Source organism: Elaeis guineensis, chromosome 4, assembly GCF_000442705.2.
Source record: "Elaeis guineensis isolate ETL-2024a chromosome 4, EG11, whole genome shotgun sequence".
NCBI classification, from domain to species: Eukaryota; Viridiplantae; Streptophyta; class Magnoliopsida; order Arecales; family Arecaceae; genus Elaeis; species Elaeis guineensis.
The window spans coordinates 5,406,689-5,421,676 of NC_025996.2; positions in this window are offsets into that span (position 1 = coordinate 5,406,689).

Here is a 14,988-nt window from a genome sequence, read left to right on the forward strand (position 1 = left end):
TTTCTAATTTAACGGTATATATTCTACTTGATCAACTAGGACAGCTTTGTCACGGATATATTTATGGGATCCGAAAAAATATTAAAAATTTATTTATGAGATCATACACATGCTAAATTTATTTTATAAACATAATAATCTATATATATATATATATATATATATATATATATATATATATATATATTAAAAATACTAAAATATTTATGGATTAAAAAAATACTAAAAATTGATTTATATATATATATATACATATTAAATTTATATTTATATAATATATATATATATATATATATATATATATATATATATATATACACACACACCCCAAATCGCTATACTCAATAAAATCAAGCCATTCAAATCATCTTTTCTTTATAATATCAGAGCCTTCCAAGTGGCTAACTTTATCAAAATATTTTGCTATGGTTCAAACTTAATTTAATTATTCTGTTAGGATCATTAGAACTGATAATAGTCGGAGATTCATATCCATCTATGCTCATTTCATAAAAATAATATAATTTATTAATTAATATATGTCGATGCATCCGAACAAAATGAGATAGCTAAACGTAAATAACACCATTTTCTTGAAGTTGTTTATGCTTTATGTTTTGAAGCTCGACCGTTTACTATTATCTTTCTATAATAAATACATATTCTCACTGTGGCCTACTTAATTAATTGTCTCTCTTCAATCTTCATCTGCAGTATCAATGAAGACATTTTATCAAGTCTTATTGAAAAGCCTATCTAACTATCACCAATTATGTATCTTTGGTTGTCTTTGATATACATATAATTATATTTGTAATCGACATAAATTTGCTCCATGGGCTACTTGATATATTTTTATAGCGTATCCTTTTGGTCAAAAAAGGCTATAAGGTTTATAATTTTGATACTCGTCAATTTTTTATTTTTTATGATATTAAATTTTATAAAATAATCTTATTCTAAGAATAAATCTGACTTCCATTCAGGACCTTTAATTCTCTTGCCTGTCTCTGATTATAAAGATGACCCAACTACAACCTCCAATCGATGATGTTCAACCAATCTATTGAAGAAACCCAGTCACTAAATGGATCGATGATGTCCAAAACCAAAGATTCTTCAAATTTTTCATTGATAAAATCCTAAAAATTCTTCAAATCCTCCATGTTCATCTATATATTTATCATAATTACTTAGTCCATTTGGGCAGCTCCATCATAAATGGATTTACGAAATTTGATAAGAATTTCAAAAATTTTTCATAATTTCCACATTTATCATAGATTTTCTACATTTACTTGGTCAAGTTAGGCTGCTTTCTCAAAAATGGATTTACAAGATCTGATAGAATCCTAAAAATTGATTTATGGGATTTGTACATATACTGAATTTACTTAGTAAATATGCTAAATTTGCTCACACGCGCACACATATATATGTATACCTAGTTGTTATGCTCAATAAAATCAAGCCATTCTAATCATTTTTTTTCTTCATGTTTAGTTCTGATCTTATAATAAACAGAGCTCTATTATCTTAGGTGTTGCAGTCAATCCCCTCATCGTCTGGTCGTCGGGAACGAGCACCTGCAAGAGAAGTCCACACTGACCGGAGATGCCTCCGACGGGACCCTCCGACGATCAAATCAGAGAGGAGACTAGGCAACAGTAGAAAAGAATCAGAGACTCAGCGGGAGAGAGCCAGAGCGAGAGAGAGAGAGAGCTCAGGGGCTTAGAAAAAATCCCCTCCAATACTGTTGCCTTCCCCGTTTTATAGTAGAGCGCGGCGTAGTCTCGTCATTAATGGTGCAGACAACTGGGGAGTTATCAAATACTGGAGGCTATCAGAGTCACCGCAGACTGACAAGTCACCGTGGGCTGTCAAATCACTGGGGCTGACCTATGTCCTTGGCAGGATGATGCCCCCAGGGCGTCACGTCGCATGTCCTTGTCAGGATAACAGTCCATAGCAGTCGTACAGCGTTTGGGAGAGCTGACTGACCATACATCGATGTTCGGCTGCGGGACGTCGGGTGAAGACCCGGGGACACCATCGACTGGTCTGGCACATCACGGGAGTCGGACGTCGGCTGCCACCCCCGCCCGACAGTGAGTCGGTAATTTGGGCTCCGTCGCTCGGCTAATCGGGAATAGAATGGGTCTGCCCGACCGACACACCTTCAGTCGGATAATGTCGGCGGCTACTGTCGGCAGTCGTCGGTCGGTGCGGTCGATAGAGTCGGGCGTCGGTCGGACAGGCCCGAGGGTGAGTCGGCATAAAAGGGGTCGGTCGGTATATCCCAACAGTTGTCCCCCCACTCCTGAGTTGGATGTCGTGCTGGCCAGCGTTTCCACGTGAGCAACGGCTTCGGGCGAAAGGATTGGATATTCATCACATCATGCTCCGACTCTGACGATCGTACCAATGAACGGTCCGACGTCAGACGTCCCATTGGTGTCAGACGTCCCATTAGTGTCAGACGTCCCATTGAAATAGGAACCACCGTTTCTGCCATCTCCTCGGGAACGCAAACCACCGTCGGTTAGTGAATCCTGAGATGCGATTTTTTCGCCATGTGGTAGGGGGCCATTGGGCCAAACCCGTTCAGGCGGATGGAGGTGACATAGCTTGATCTGGGGCAGGTGCATCGAATCGTCGAACTGAGGGAAGGCCCAAATGCTGCCATGTGTCAGAATTCGAGAGACCCTCGTTGGGTGTGCTCTCATCCCGACCGTCGAGGGGCACTATATATATAGGGTCACCTGTATCCAAAACTCCACTTTTCACAGTCCTGTTGTCGAGACTCTGGCCGAGTGGTCCCCCAGTTTCAAGTTCCAGATAGTAGTGCCTATCTCCCTCCTCGGGAAGCTTTCTTCGAGATTTTTCTCTCCTTGCATTTTTTGCTTCCTTCGCTTCCTTTGGACTCTCTTTCTTCTTCTTCTTCTTCTTCATCCTCCGACCTCGGTTCTAGCATCATGGCCAGAACCTCTCCACGAGGAAGTCAGTCGGTGAATCCAACCGACGACTCACGGTCAACCCCGGAGGTGGAGGTTTCTTCACTTTCGGGGGCAAACGTCGAACGGCTCAGGGAGCAATACAGTATCCCAGAGTAGTTCGAGCTCTTCGCCCCTGGGCTGAGGGTCGGGTTAACAACCCACCTCTGGGTCAGGTGGCCTTCTATATCGAGGACCTTCAGGCAGATCTTCATTTTTCGATTTCGGAGTTCGTCCAGAACGTCTTGGATTACTACGGGCTCTGTCCGACGCAACTGGCGCCGAACTCAGTTCAGCTGGTAATCAATTTCGTCTTGCTGTGTCGGCTTTTGCCGACCTATCCTCGTATTTTTTCTTTCGAGCATTCTTTGTCCTCCGACCCCACTCGAAGATCGGAGGGTGGTGGTTCTTCAACCCCCGGAAGGGTCTCTTGTTCATCACTGGTCTTCCATCGTCAATCCACGGATGGAAGAATCAGTTTTTCTTTGCTTCTTTTCGCTTCCTTGGAGGTTCCTTCTCGCTGGAGGGACCCCCGGACTCAGTCGAATGAGAACAGTCAGGTGGAGGACGGAGATCGAGAGGATTTTCACCGACTGAAGGATATCTCGGTGCCGAAGCAGAGGGAGCTCGTTACCGAGCAAGCTCTGTACGATGCCGGCCTAAGCTCGTTCCTCGTTTAGGTACATCTTGGTCTGTCATTTTTTGTCTTTTTTCTCTATCTTTGGACTGGTGCTGATCCTCTGTTAAAATTGCAGGCATGCCGTCGAGGGTGAGGCTGACGGATACCGACATTCGACAACATGCGGCGAGGAAGAGCCAGCGCACGGAGCCGAACCATCGCAGCCTCCCAAGAGGCCTCAGATAGCATCACTGTGCGACCCTGCGGCGACGGAGCGCAGCCCGACTCCGAACGTGCATCGGGCCATGAGCCGGTTATTGCACTGTCGGTGCCGACGATGCCTCCCGAAGTGCCGTCCGAGGAACGGGCGGTCAAGGGAGCAGCCGAAGGTATGCTGGCTGCACAGCCCATAGAAGAAGTTCGGGCCGAAACACGCGAGCCCGAACGACCTGCGTCGGCGGCCGTCGCGGCCTCGGGAGGGACCCAGTTGAGCTCGAGCCTCCCATCTTTTCCTGACTTCAGGGCCTGGGCGGTCGAACGAGGGAAGGCCCAGATGGCGCCAGGCGACGACAGAAGGTCGGCCGGTCGTGCCGCATCATCCGACGTCCAACTTTCTGAGGGAGCGTCGACCCTGGCCAACCATGATTTGGCTAGGATGTTATGTCAGGCGACCATCCTCCTGACCGATCGGGAGATCATGAAGAATCGATGGGTGTCCGACATGCTTTCTTCTTTCTACCTGACCATGATCCAGGTGAGCTTCTCTCCTTCACTTTTCATTTTCATCGTTGTCTTCTATCAGTTCGGTCTTCTAATGATCGGCCTGTTATTTACAGCTGATTTACAATATGTCTGAGCTGGAGGTCGGGTATCGGAGGTTCGACGATCTCCGAGCGGCCTAGAAGAATGGGTCGAGCCGTCGAGGCGAGAAGGCGACAATGGTCAAGCAGCTGAAGCAGTCGGTCGACCGTGAGGCCCGCTAGAGGAGGAGATCTCCCGCCTTACCGATGCCCTAGCTGCCTCGGGGGCCGAACTACAGTCGGCTCGCGAGGAAGTCAAACGAAAGTCCCATACCGTGTTGGGAATAGTGTCCCAAAGCCAATCATCAGCCTGTTGACGGTTGTGCTCCTTTTGTATTAGTACATGAATTATAAATAAATAAAAATTATTTTGATATTTTTTCATCACAAATATTTCATCTTCTAATGAACTCCTGTGTTGTGGTGAAGTCCTTAGGACTATTTAGACTCGACAAAGGAGGATTTGTCGCTTAGTCCTTAAACCTGTTCGCGATCAAATGATACATTGTTACCAAGGATGACAACGTTTATCGAGCATAGATAGTTGTGTGTCATATGGGTTGGTTGTCCTCATAACCAAGGAGTGTGGAGACACTGGTATGGCATACAGGTGAGATGTAATGATACATCTGCACTGAACGTGACCGACTCCGGAGCTATTTTGCTGTCAAGATTTACTCCGATGGGATATGGGTATAAATGTTCCTCCGACCTGAGACCGCCACGGTGACTTGCAAGCAACTCACTGCACTTAGGCACTGGACTATCTGAATTTCTAATTCAGTGATGAAAGGCTGCTGGGTGTAGTTAAGTACTTGATTGTCGGCGCGTGTGTCAAGATGGGATTGACCACTCCAGTTTAGGAGCTGTGCACAGTCGTGTTTCAATTTAGCAAAACTTGGCCAGGGTAGTCCTAGTGAGAAGTCACAGGACTAATTGAGTTGAGCACGATTCGGATGATCTCATCAGGGTTGACAGTTTAACCCTGAGTCGTCCTAAATACAGGGTCAAAAGAGATGAATTATACAGTAACTATATTCACGTAGGTTCTGAGTGTTGCAATTGTAACTATTCGACTTATCCGACGTCGGTACCATTGCTAGATGGTCACTTCGATTAGTACAGGAATTAGTTCCTGTGCTACCGGCTTAGGTTCGAACCTGCGGGGTCACACACATTAGAGGTTTCTTTCTGATCTGATGGCTGATTATGAGTCTTATGTGTTTGGAACTCTATGATTGAGAATTAGGATTCTCTGATCATGAGTTCCACACATTTTGGATACCGGGGTCAAAATTTTGAATTTCAAATTTTGAATTTAAAATTTGAACTCTTCGATCAAAGTTTCATATTGATGGACTTTGATATCCGATTGCCCATCGGATTTGGATTCAATAATTATGAGAGATTTTATTAGTGATTTGATCGCTAATTAACTCAATTTGATTGAGTAATTATTTTTGGATCAAGTCCAATTGAATTGGATTCAGTTGGGTTTGACCCATTAGGTTAAGAGTTGACCTAATCGTCGAGATGGTTTTGTCCCTGATTTGATCAGGGGTTGGGCTTAGTCAATTTTTGATTTGATTAGAATTTTATTGAGCCTAATTAAGCCTAATTAAGTTGGTTTAATTTAGTCTAATTATGCTTAACCTATTTTGATTAGGTTGGTTCAATTAAGATCAAACCACCATTTGAATTTGAATCCCTGCACCACCTTAAATCTCTGTGCCCATTTGAATTCACGAGAAGAAACTTCTCGTGAATTTTTTCTCATGCAAAGCCCTTCTCATGCCCACTCTTGTGCACCAATATTTGGATAAAGATGATTAGTTAGCCATTCAAATTCAAAGCGTGTTTGAATTTGAATGGATAACTTATCTCTTGCACATACATGACATTATCCACTTTAGCGCCCCACATCTCACACGAGAAAGAGTTTCTCGTGAAACCTTTCCATGCACAAAGCAGACTCGCACCTTCTCTTCTCATGCCCAAGTGGATAGGGATGAGTTGGTTTTAGTTTGAATTCAAATTTGATTTGAATTCAAATGTGTAACCACTTATCTTTATCCACTCACGCGGATAAGACACATTTTGAACTGTTTTAAAAGAGATAGGGAGTGGGGTGTGCGTAAGAAAAATTCTGAAAAAGAAAGTGGGGCGTGAGGAAGCCTTGTGCATGAGGTGAAGGTCCAAAACCTTCTGAGAGAAAAAAAAGAAAAGAAAAAAATTGGATGCAGGGTTTTTGGTGTGTACCCTAGGTTTCTACCTAGGGTTCGGGAAGTGAAATTGGTGTGCCACGAGTGTCGTGAGTCCACCAAATTTCAGAGAGAGATCCATCAGCCTCTCAACCAATCGTGCAGACGATCTGAAGCATCCGAGAAGTCGGCATACATCAATTGAAGGAGTTCGATCAACATCAGCCATCAAAAGAGTGAAATCACGAACTAACATTCGTGAGGAGCCGATCAGACAAGAGCTTCGTGTGGATGATCCGCAGAGGCAGACACTAGTGTGGCTGTGACGTGATGATCAGAGCTCCCGATGGTGATCAGATTGCGGTGATCGACTACCCGCAAAAGGTGATGTGTTCTGAACACAGTACAATAAAAAGTTTACTGTTTCAAATTTGAATTTCAAATTTAAATGCATGCTGTTGTATCATATTTAGATCCTAGTGTAGGATTAATTAGTATTAATTAATGAGATTAATTAATAATTCTGCTGTAAAATAGTAATTTTAAAAAGTTTAAAATTACCATTTTGCCCCTGCACTGAATTTTTGCTTCATACCGCTCGTCGGCTGCGGCGTGAGCGGGATGGTTGTGCCGGTGACCTCAAAGCCGAGCGCGAGCAGCTCGGGTGAGTCTGAAAAATCTCGCCAAGGTCGAGGAGAATTTGTCCACCACTCAAGCCGACGCAGACATAGCGAGGGCGGAGGCAGAGTCGGTGAAAGAGGCAATGAGTTGGGCCGTGGAGGACTTCCGCGCTCGATGAATATCGGGAGGAGCTTCTGGAGAGCGATTTCGCCTCGTATCGAGTGGGATACGAGGACGCCTGGGGTGCAGTCCAGAGTCTGTATCCGGAGCTAGACCTCAGCAGCATCGTTCCTCCAGGGTCGGAGGGCCAAGTCACAGGAGAGGTGGCCGATCCGGCGTTGAGAGATCACACTGCCATGGAGGAAGCCGTTCCAGATCAGGTTATCGAAGGTGAGGCGGCTCCGACCCCCGATGCTACTCCGGCCCGAGCGGCCACGCCGATCGCCCCCGAACTTCTCCTGGTTGAAGAAGTTGACTCCGACGAGTAGTCGGAGCATCTTTTGTTTTCGCTTTTACTTAGTATACTTGTAATCGAGCTTCGGTCTAATTTTGTAAATTCAGTTTATACTTGAATGAAATTGAGAACCTTTCAACTTTTTCTTTTTCTTTATGTATCCTGAAATGTATCTTGGAATGTATGTTTCGTCGAAACGCCTCTGAGCGTATAAGTCGTAGACCCGACGTACCTTGTTAGGACGTTCGGTAAGATCCCAGGTAGTTAGCCAGGATAGCTGATAGCACACCATGGTAAAGGCAGAGCGAGCTTCATTTTAGATCGACGTCCTGACTGTCGTACGACCCGACAGTCGAGAGTCTAGGTCGAGCGTCCGTTGCCCAGACCTAAGTCGGGCATGTTTGTCGAGTCGGGTGTCGACAGACCTTCGGACATAGCTCTTTGACCCGATCATCCCGTAGAGTCTGATAGTCAAATAGCGTTCGATGCATTTAGTTAAGATAACGATGACAAGTCGGTCATCCATTGCCCGATTCTTTGTCGGACGTAACGTCACGACGTGTGATAAACAGTGGTAAGCCGAATACCCTTCGACCGGTCGTGACCTGATCGTATGTCATGAACGTGATGTTGGTCGCTTGGTGCTTTGCCTTTCTGGCCGGAGCCAAGTCGGTAAGTTAGCCAGTCGTCTTGCTCGAGAGTTGACTGTGGAAGGAGCGTGGCTTCAACTTAGGGGGGTTTCATCGCCATCGCCGGCCTTCCACCAACGTAGATATATCGGTTCTCGTAAGAGTCCGACGCATCGTCGGTGATCGGGCCGTAGATTCTCAATGGAATGTTGGGCCCAAGTCGGGGCATCGAGGCTCGTACTACTGGTGAGCGCAGCCCACAATCGAAGAGCCAAAATTCTAGACTCTGGGGTTTTGAAACTGAGTTTGTATTCCGAACAAGGGCACACAGGGTTCACTGATAGTACAATCTCAGGTTGTCGATTTCAAGTCCGGAGAATGGCCATTCCTTCTAGAGTCTCTAATCGGTAGGCTCCCGGTCTGTAGGTGTCCGCTATCTTGTAGGATTCTTCCCAGTTCGGAGATAATTTTTTGATCCAGAGGCTTCGAAACTTTCACCTTCCTTAAGACCAGGTCTCCGGGCCTGAAAAACTTTGGCTTAACCTTAGCATTATAGTATCGGACCACTCTTTGTCGGTAGAAAGCCATGCGGAGTTGAGCCTTGTGTCGTAGTTCGGGTAAGAGGTCCAAGTTGGCTCTCCGACACTCGGAGTTGCCCGGCTCGCAGTACTGCTCAACTCTAGTCGATGGTAGCCCAATCTCGAGTGGAATCATCACCTCCGTCCTATAGGCCAAGCTGAAAGGAGATTCTTCGGTCGGGGCACGGGGTGTCGTTCGGTACGCCCACAGGACAGAATTCAGTCCTCGACCCAGAGGCCTTTGGCTTCATTCAGTCGGATCTTCAATCCATGTAGAATGGTTTGGTTGATTACTTCGACCTCGCCGTTGGACTGTGGATGCCCGACCGAGGTTAGCCTGTGCGCGATATGAAATCTCGCACAGAACTCTCGGAAGTCTCGGTTGTCGAATTTCATCCATTATCGATGATAATAGTGTGCGGTAGTCCGAACCTGAAGATGATGACTTCTGGACGAAGTCTTCCATCTTTCGCTCGATAATTTATGCCAGAGGTTCGACTTCCATCCACTTAGTGAAGTAGTCGATTGCGACAACTATGAACTTTCTTTGGCTAGATGCCGGAGGGAAAAGACGAGTATGTCGATTCTCCACGGGGACGGGCGACAATGGGAGTGATTTGGTTGGCGGGTCGGTATTATATGTTAGCGTACCTCCGACACGGCTCACACCTCGAACCAACTCAGCCGCATCCTTTCTCATGATGGGCCAGTAGTAACCCGACCGTAGGACCTTGTAGGCTAAGGATTTGCCCCCCAAGTATTTTCGTAGATCCCTTCATGCATCTCTCTGAGTGCGTAGTCCATGTCAGTCGGTCCCAGACACCTCAGTAAGGAAAGGAAGAAGACCTTTTATAGAGTCGGCCGTCCATCATCACATATTGGAGGCCGCCCATCGGAGTCGTTTGGCTTCCGCGGGGTCTTCAGGGCTGGTTCCATTGGTCAAATACTGAATGATCGGATCCATCCAGTTCGGCTTGATCGCCAGTTGCACACCTCCTCGGCCTGTCGATGCTCGGTTGCTCGAGACTTTCCACAATTGTCCGACCCAAAGTATCGTAGGCAGACGTCGCAAGCCTGGAGAGTGCATCAGTCCGAGCATTCTCCGACCTGAAAATGTGGGAGACCTCGAAATACTTAGATGTGCCACGAGATCTCTCACCTTCTGAAAATATTTTGCCATGGTCGGATCCCGTGCCTCAATTCACCTTTGACTTGTCCCATGATCAGCTGGGAGTCAGAGAAGACTCTGAGGCTGTCGATCCCGAGCTCCTTCACTACTTTCAAGCCAACGAGGAGCGCTTCATACTCGGCTAATTATTGGAGGCTTTGAAGTTGAATCGGAGGGCGTACTCGGTAACCACTCCCTCCGAGTTGGTGAGCAGGAACCCGGCCCTGCTCCCTCGAGCATTGGAAGGTCCGTCGATGTGCAATACCCAGATGGACCCGGGGTCACGTTCAGAGGTTGCAGCCTCTTTGGAGCTTCCGCCTTCCGATTCCTGGTCGGTTGTCAGGCACTCCGCAATAAAGTCGGCCAAAACCTGGGCTTTCAAAGTAGGTCACGGTCGGTATGAATGTCGAACTCACTCAGCTTCACTGCCCATTTCGTCAGTCATCCTGATGTATCGGGGCGACGCAAGATCGTCCTCAGGGGCTGGTCGGTGAGGACCACGATAGCGTGCACTTGAAAATACGGACGGAGTATTGTGCAGACACGATCAAGGCGAATATCATTTTCTTCGCCTTTGAATACCGAGCTTCAGCTTCATGGAGCACTTTGCTGGCGTAGTATATGGGCTGGTGAATTCGGCTCTCGTTCTCCTGGACAAGCACCGAGCTAACCACCTCTGGGAGGTTGCCAAGTAGAGGTATAGCGTTTCTCCACTTCTAGCTTTACAAGCAGTGGTGGGGAGGCCAGATATCTCTTCAGATCTCGAAGGCCTGCCGGCACTCGTTCGGCCAAGAGAAGTCCTTCGCCTGCCTCAGGGTTTTGAAGAACGGGAGGCATCTCTCAGCCGATCGAGAGATGAATCGGCTGAGCGCGATGATCCTTCCGTTAAGCTACTGTACCTCTTTTTTGATGTCCGGTGCCGCATGTCGATGATCGCCTTTATCTTTTCGGGGTTGGTCTCAATTCTCGTTGAGAAACGAGGAACCCGAGAACTTCTTCGAAGTCACCTCGAAGGCGCACTTAGTTGGATTCAGCCTCATCCGATGTTGTCGAAGAGTGCAAAAATTTTTTTCAAGATCTTGGACATGATCTGTAGTCTGTGCGCTCTTCACCAGCATGTCATCCACGTGTACCTCCATGTTGCACCCGATTTGATCTTTGAAAACCTTATTGACGAGTCACTGGTAGGTGGCTCCGATATTTTCAGTCTGAAGGGTATACTCTGTAGCAGTAAAGACCCTTGGCGGTCACGAAGGCTGTATGCTCCTCGTCTTCGGGTGCCATCCAGATCTAATTGTATCCGGCAAAGACATCCATGAAGCTGAGCATCGAAGGTCGGATCGTGTCTACCAACTGGTCGATTTTCAAAAGTGGAAAGCTATCCTTCGGGTAGGCACGATTCAGGTCGGTATAGTCAATGCAGATCCTTCACCTCCCGTTGGCTTTTTTCACCATGACAACATTGGCAAGCCAGTTGGGATACATGGTTTCTCTGATGAAGCCCGCCTCAAGTAGCTTGTCCACTTCCTCGTCGATGGCCTTCTGTCTTTCGGGAGCAAAAGACCGCTTCTTCTACCTCACCGACCTCATTCCAGGGTCAATGTTGAGTCGGTGAGTCATCGTCTCTTGGGGATGCCGGACATATCCACTGCCGACCAAGCGAATACGTCGGTATTGGCCTTCAACAGCTCTATTAGCTGTCATTGCTCAGGGTCGGATAATTGGGATCTGACCCAGATCACTCATTCGGGATTCTCCGCTATCGGACGGAAACTAGCTGTTCGATCGGTTCACCCCTTCTTCCTCTCCCCGTTGGTCCAACTTGTCGACCGTCAGAGAATCCTTCGCTTCATTGCTTCGAGCAGAGATTTGGAAGCATCGTCGAGTGAGCTGTTGATCCTCGCACATCTCCCGACTCCATTTTTAGTCAGGAATCGAACCAGCAGGTGGTAGGTCGAGACTATCGCTCTGAGGGCGTTTAGTCCGGATCTTCCAAGTATGGCGTTGTAGGCCGAAGGTACTTGGACGACTGTAAAGGTTAGGTGGACGGTGCTTTATCGTGGTTCGATTCCGGCTGTCATGGAAAGAATAATTTCTCCTTCCACCGTGACAGCATCTCCAGCGAAACCTACTAGAGGTGTAGAGACTCTCTCAAGCCGATCAGCCGACAGTCGCATTCGGAAGAAGGTCGAGTAAAACAAAATATTAGTCAAACTTCCATTATCAACAAGGATCCTTCTTACATCATAATTTGCTATTGTTGCCGAAACAAAAACAGCATCGTCATGGGGAGTTTGGATTCCCCGAGCATCTTCATCTGTAAAAGTAATTACATCATCTTGGCACAGCTTCTTCGTTGACTCCCCTCCAGCAGTCGTCCCCCGGTCCAGTCGTTTTGAGATCATGTTGATGACCCCGACGTGGGCTGATTATTTGCTGCTCTTCAGTCGGTTGGGGTCATCGGTCGGAGATGGATCGAGTCGGCGGGTTCCTTCAAAATTTTTTGAGATACCCTCGGTGTATGAGGGCCTCATTTCATCCTTGAGTTGGATGCACTGTTCAGTGTTGTGACCGTGGCCCCGATGAAATCGACAGTATTTTCGTCGGTCAGGCCCTTTGCCTTCAAAGGCAGAGGGCATCGCAGATATTCTCTCCTTCGATCTCCATCAAAATCTGCACACGAGGAGCAGAGAGAGGAGTATAGGAGTCATACCTGCGACGCATCTGTCTCGGACTCCACCGTCAGGGCGATCTCAGACTCTATCGTCAGGGTGAAACCTGTTTGTCAGTCGGGGGCCTGCTAGGCTCGCGGGAGCCCGACCTTTCCTTCGCTTCTCCTTCGGGCCCTTGTCTCAGTCAGGCGCCGGTCGGAAGCTCCTTCATCTGCGCGTATGTATTTGTACGCGTGCTCCAGCAGTTCGGCATATGTCCGGGGGAGGGTCTTGTCCAAGGAGTATGTAAATCGGGACCCCTTCAGCCCCCTCTTCATGGCTGAGATAGCCATGTCTTCGTTGAGATCCCGAACCTCAAGCGTGGCCGCATTGAATCGCGTCACGAAGTGTCGGAGCATCTCATTTTCTCCCTGCTTGAGGGAGAAAAGGCTGTCCGAGGTTTGTAGCGGCTTCTGGCTGGTGCTGAAACGGGCCACGAAAGCATGCTCGAGCTGCCCGAAGGAGTGGATGCTTCCTGAGCGGAGGTCGGAGTACCAGGCCCTGGCAGCTTTGCGAAGTGTGACGGAGAAGCCGATGCAGAGGAGGACATCGGTTGCCCCTTAGATCGTCCTAAGAGCCTTATAGCTCTCCAGATGGTCAACTGGATCGGTGGAGCCATCATACGGCTCCACATGAGGCATCTTGAACCGATTAGAAATTGGCTCGTCGAGGATGAGTCGGGAGAGAGGTTGGGCGGTCTGAAAATCGACGTCGTTCGAAGACTTCTGTCCGTCCACCTGGAGCTGGGCAAGTCGACAGTCGATTTCTTTGAACCTACGTTCATAGTCGTCGATCCATCGGTGTTGGAAGACCCCAGGGGTCGAGTCTCCGATGAATCTGAGAGGGAGGCAGACGGTGTCCTCGGTCGCTTCTCCTTCCTCGCTCGCTCCAGCTGGAAGGAGAGGGTCGCCGAGACCGGTGGGTGTCACGCCGTGGCCGCCTCTCCCTTTCTTGGTGGGAGTGCTGAGACGGCCGCTCCTGAGGAGGGGACGAAGACCGACGCAGGCGTCGGCGGCTGCTCCTGGACGGCATCGGGTGCGTCGCCGGTTGTCCCGCCAGTGAGTGCGGCAACCGGGTTGGTTGTTGTTGAAGGCTCTTGACTGCATCCGTCAGCACAGTCATCTGCCGCACGATCGCCGCGATCTGTGCCTCCGTGGTCACCACAGGATGCGGAGAGCTGGGTTCCGCCATGGAGGTTGGAGGAGAGGCCTCTTCCTGGTGGGAAGAGTGCCTCGTCGATCCAGTGGCTCTCGATCGCTGAGCCCTGATTCTTGTCATCTCGAAAGGATTTTTCAAGCTCTATGGAGGTCGTGAACCCCCCTACCTGGCGCGTCAAACCTATTGCGGCCAATCCCCTCGTCGCCTGGTCGTCGGGAACGAGCACCTGCAAGAGAAGTCCACACTGACCGGAGATGCCTCCGACGGAGACCCTCCGAAGGTCAAGTCAAAGAGGAGACTAGGCAACAGTAGAAAAGAATCAGGGGCTCAGCGGGAGAGAGCCAGAGCGAGAGAGAGAGAGCTCAGGGGCTTAGAAAAAATCTCCTCCAACACTGTTGCCTTTCCCGTTTTATAGTAGAGCGCGGCGTGGTCCCGCCATTAATGGCGCAGACAACTGAGGAGTTGTCAAATCGTCGGAGGCTGTCAGAGTCGCCGCGGACTGACAAGTCGTCGTGGGCTGTCAAATCACTGGGGCTGACCTATGTCCTTGGCAGGATGATGCCCCCAAGGCGGTCACGTCGCATGTCCTTGTCAGGACAGCAGCCCATAGCAGTTGTACGACGTTTGGGGGAGCTGACCGACCATACGTCGGCATTCGGCTGCGGGACGTCAGGTGAAGACCCGGAGACACCGTCGGCTGATCTGGCGCATTGCGGGAGTCGGACGTCGGCTACCACCCCCACCCGACAGTGAGTCGATAATCTGGGCTCCGTCGCTCGGCTAGTCGGAAATAGAATGGGTCTGCCCGACCGAAACACCTTCGGTCAGATAATGTCGGCGGCTATTGTCGGCAGTCGTCGGTCGGTGCGATCGGTAGAGTCGGACGTCAGTCGGACAGGCCCGAGGATGAGTCGGCGTAAAAAAATCGATCGGTATATCCCAATATTAGGTATACCAAAGAAGGGTGGAGGCATCGAGCACCGGGAGGAAGAAGAGCCATCTCAAAACACGCACATTTGATTTAATTAGTTTAAGAATCTGGCTGTGTACGCGCGT